The 5,318-nt window shown below is 26.1% G+C and overlaps 1 non-coding gene across 1 annotated transcript; it reads right to left on the bottom strand.

Moving 5' to 3' along the window:
- Positions 1 to 2,594: 2,594 nt before the first annotated feature.
- Positions 2,595 to 2,971, bottom strand: LOC100165104. Its single transcript, XR_003838657.1, has 2 exons — positions 2,860 to 2,971; positions 2,595 to 2,745 (listed from the first exon to the last, which is right to left on the bottom strand). It is a non-coding gene; the product is annotated as an uncharacterized LOC100165104 (transcript).
- Positions 2,972 to 5,318: the final 2,347 nt, after the last annotated feature.

Raw genomic sequence — 5,318 nt, 5'->3', positions numbered from 1 at the left:
AGATCCCAGGAATTATTACTTATACATTTTGTCCATGTATAACATTAAGGCATTAACAATGTACCTAATGTACATACTACTTATAAGTTGTTATGGACTGATTTTGTAATTATTTAAAAAAAAAAGTAACATTATTTGTAATTCTCAACTTTTTGAATCAAAAAGTGAAGTAAAGTGATAAAAATAATGTCGGGTAACGTGAATGTGATTTAAATAAAACATTTAATGACTCAATTGTTCAGCTGTATAGTGTTATGGTTTTTTACCAGGCTTCTCCAAATAATATTTATTCATTTTTTGGTAAAACTCAGTTTTTTTTTATACTCATCCACTACGTAGAGGCACATAGACGCAATTTCAAATTTTGACTTGGGGGAGGGGCTTGCCCCCCCCAATCTTTTCATGAAAAGTTTGATTTCACAAGTGGCTACGACATATATATTATTATTACATACTTGGAACCTTAATGGTGAATTAATATCATTGTATAACATTTCTAATTGATTTTTAATTGTTCCTTCTTCAGGTCTAAGAGCCATTCCTGCATTTAATATGACCATTTGGCCTACTAATACTTTAACAATCCTGTGTGTTAATTGATCCATTTTGTCTGTATATTGTTCAAGCTTAGATTCAACTCTTGTTTTTTTCTTAGCTAATTCTGATAGTTTGTCTGCCATGCTGTTAAGTGTTAACTTATGTACAGTAACTTGTTCATTATGATATTTATACTTCCAACATAACTCTGAAAAACCAACAATCGGCACTGGTATGAATACTGCTGGATTTGGATTATCTGCTTGAGATTGTTTCCACACTCGTAAATCAATTCCTGTAAGATATAATTAAATAGGTTTTAATAAAGCTATAACAATACCAATATTACATTAATAATTAAAATACTAATATAATATAATAACGTCATAGTGATTAATGATACCGAATTTCAAGAAAAAAAAATGATAGAATAAAAGATGGCTAATTTTGGAACACTACATTTGTACTGAGCTTTGAACCTATGAACTGATATCATGATAATATTGAGTTCAAGTTAAAAAAGAGTACGGTAGCTGGAATCGAAAAATAAAACAATGGGGACTTAAAATTGAAAAATTACATCTTCCTTCAAATGATGGACTGAACATAACTTCTTACCTCTTATCTTGCAACTATCAATCTTCATACAAATAATTGGTATTTACAAAATGCGAGTATACAAGTAACAACTACTCATGAACAATTTATATAAATATTTTAGAACAATAATTTAAATTAAACATATTTTAATTTTTTTTTTTTTAATTCACAATTAAATTATACTCCATACCTGTAATGAAGCATATCATCATAATCATAAAGTTGTTATTAAATTGAATTTGAATAAAATATTCAATAAAATTTTTGCAAAATAAAAATTAATATATGTTAAAAATATATTATATAAAACAAAACATTCTAAAATATCCTTCCGTTATAACTTATAATTAGTATTATTAAGGGGGCTCTCAAAATATAAATATAAATATTAGAGGATCTCTATCCCCTCCCAATTCAAACACTGTGAATATAGTTAAATATACTTGGTTAGCTTTACTTTATAGCATATTTATGCTTTAGTTATCACGTTCATTTTGCCTTATGATTATAAATAAAGTGAAGTATGTATTACAATAAATTATAGTTTATGATTAGTTAAAAATTTTTATACCAGCAGGTGAATTTTCATAATATTCACATAGATTTTCTTCAGTAAAACCAGTATATGGAAATATATTTTCGATGCCCATACTTGATAATTGTTGCTTGGGAGCTGGTTGCATTAGATAGTTAATTATATCAATATTAGAAATTCGTTTTGTACTTCCTAGAATCACATCGCAATTATTTGGATTATTATTTGGTTTTCTCTTAAAATGAAAATTTACAGAACACACCATTTTGAAGTTTTTCTTCGACATATATTAAAACAATTGATTTGGTTTCTGTATACAATTTTAATGTATCTAAATGTATACTTAAATTTGGATTACTTCCTAATAGAGCAAGTAAATTAGATGTGAATTGTACTTCATGTTTCCTAAAAAATAAAATTTAAATTATAACAAGTAAATCAAAATTAATAGATAATAAAATAATAGGTAATTCACAATAATTTAAATTTTGAAATAATTTTATCTATGTTTGTAAAAAATATACTGAAAATTAATGAAAACGAAAATAAAAATTTTAAATGAGAAGAATTATAATAAACCAAAATCATTGTACATATTACTTAATAGGAGTAGTTTTCAGTGGTGTTATTTTAACATTACAGGAGTGTTATTAAGATTTAAACTTAAGTAAATAAGGACTAATAAACTATTATAGTTTATCATTAATGTATTTATATATTTAACTCGACACATTTGTTGTTATTCCTTTTGTGCTATTTTGGCAAAGATCCATTTATAAGTCAAAAGGGTGCAATAAATATTTTATGCATTACATCACGACAATTACAAACCTATTTGTTATCATACCTATTTATTACTTTTGTTTAAATTAATAATAAAAAATAGATATTATTTATTTCTATTTTTAAAAACTATAATAACCTTATTTCATCCATTTTTTTATTAATATTAATTGCCACAAGTGCATCTCTACTTGATGATGTTGGTTTCACACTGTATGTAATAGCTTTAAAACGGCAGAGCGGGTTTTGAGGAGTATACTCAACAGGTGGCATATTCAATCCATAAAATCCTTAAAAATAATAATATAAATTAATAGTTATCAATATTCATAGTAATAATCAAAATAATACAACCATAAATATTAGTAAATATGAAATCATACAGAATAATTTATGGTTTATACCTTTTCCAGTACCCCAACAAGCTTGCAACAAGTTAAGTTTACAAATAACCTGATCTCTTTCATCTCCAAATAATTTACAATTTACAATTGAATTAATTACTAAATTATTAGCATTAGGAGAGGGTTGTTGTTGCTGCTGCTGTTGTTGTAGTTGTTGATTAGTTTTACCTAAAATTAAAAAAAATATAATAATTTAGATTTTAAAAATACTCTGAAACGAGAACATAACCAATCCCATGTGATGGTTTTGACTTCTTTATCTGGGACCATACATTGCTATCGAGGTAGAATGGAATGGCAAATAATTATTCTATAGGGTATTCAATATAATCAAATATGTATGAATTGATTTGTATTTTGTATGCGTTTCTGTTGATACAGACAAGCTTGACTGCAGTTTGAAAAGCAGATTACTTAGTTTTTTTAGCTTAAGCACAGAATAAATGTAATTTAATCTATTCTGTAGCTTAAAATATTATATATTTAAGATTGTATTTTATAACTATAACTTCAATAATTGAGTAGGTACATAATAAAAAAAAAAAAAATGGCTTTATTAATTTTTTTACTAAAGAAACATATTTTAACATTTTTAATTGGGTTAGCTTAATAATAGATTAAATAATTCTTAATAATATTCACCTTGACCAAAAGGAGTAGGTAAATTGAATGGTGATGTAGTTGCTACTGTTGTACCAAATGGTTTGGATCCAAATGATGAACCAAACCATCCAAATGAAGGAGCTAAAGCATTGCGTTCAAAATTAAAAATACTATTTTATATTTGATAATTCAAATATGATTTACCAACTGATGCATTAGGTTGTGATTTCCCTAAACCAGAAAACATTGATTGTGATGATGGAGCCGCAGCAGCTGCACCAAATCCAAAAGTTGGGGCGGTAGTATTAGCGGCTCCAAATCCAAATGTTGGTGCTGCACTAGTTGTAGTGGCTCCAAAACCAAAAGAAGAAGCTTGACTACCTGACGTTGTAGTAGATCCAAATCCAAATGATGGAGTACCAGATGATGCTGTAGAACCATAGCCTTAAAAAAAATAATGAGGATCTTAGCATATTAAGCATTAAATTACATAAATGATTCAATTTACAAAATTAAGGAAAATGTTTAACTTTTAAAAATTGTCATAATTCATATACTTACAATGTACCACTTAATATTTATACTCTTAAACAATATTTTTTTTAAAATATTAACTATACATAAATACATTAAAATCGTAGGTACATATCATTAAGAAATTATTTATTTTGATTGTGTTCATAATTATAATGCCAGATTGCATGCAAAATTAATAAAGAATAATTTGATGATTCAATAAATTGTAACAGACCGATCAACCAATCATGGACCACTAAACCATGTTTAAGGGACTATTAGCTCATTATTGATTCGTTAAATGTTAAGCGATTATTTTTGTAACCTGGGATAAGCGAAGTAAAATATAATTTTCTGTATCAAATGTAACCTGTAAATTTTTAATAATTTAAAATTCTTATAATTGCATTGAATTAACTAGTCATTTTGCACATATATACCTAGGTATTATAATACAATATTATAGTTTGTAAAAATTAATTTTTACCAGTTTATAGTACTTTTAAATTAAATCATACACTGAACTAGAAAAAAATAAACATGCACCACATAAATGTTAAACAAAAAAAAGTTAATACATTTTTCACAGTACTTTTATAAGTAAATAAAAAAAATATATCTAAATTTGATACATTTGAATTATAATCATTACCAAATGGACTAGCCGTTGTTTGAGTATTCATTCCAAAGCTGGAAGATGTAGATGCACTGAAACCTGTAAAGCCCGTCATTTATAAAGAAGACCTAAAAGAAAAAATTTTAAAACAGTAATAGTTAATCACAACTATTATAATTTGCAGTTTATATATTTCTTATAATAAATTTACCAAACTACAGATTTATATAATCCTTTAACAATTTCAACGTTCAAATATTGTTTTTAAGATGATCATCAAAATTGAAAAATAACGCGTTCAAGCATTTTTCCATTATCGTTAACTTGTACCACATTATCAATGTTGTTTGGCTTACATGAGAATTAAGTTAGATACTTTCATAACCTCAAATTTCAAATATATTTTATCAGGAAATCAGTTATCAATTACATTTATCACATTCATATATAGCGATACTATTTTTAAGGTTATATGGGGCGAATATTGATGTGATAATTGATTAATAATAATAAATATTAAATAACATAATTTTATTTTCCAATTTCCATTTTCCAGGTACAGGTGGCAAAACAATCAAATACAAACTGACAAATATCTAAATATAACTGACTATCATGTTTATTCATTATTATTTAATAAAATAGTTTTGCACATGACCTTAAAAAGCCCCATATCGTCTTTCTCTCTTTACGTTCTCTCTTCCCCAAAAAAGCACACGGCCCC

The sequence above is a fragment of the Acyrthosiphon pisum genome, chromosome X (assembly GCF_005508785.2).
Source record: "Acyrthosiphon pisum isolate AL4f chromosome X, pea_aphid_22Mar2018_4r6ur, whole genome shotgun sequence".
Classification (NCBI taxonomy): Eukaryota; Metazoa; Arthropoda; class Insecta; order Hemiptera; family Aphididae; genus Acyrthosiphon; species Acyrthosiphon pisum.
Note: the sequence above shows the minus strand (reverse complement) of the source record. Positions and strands in the feature narration are given on the sequence as shown.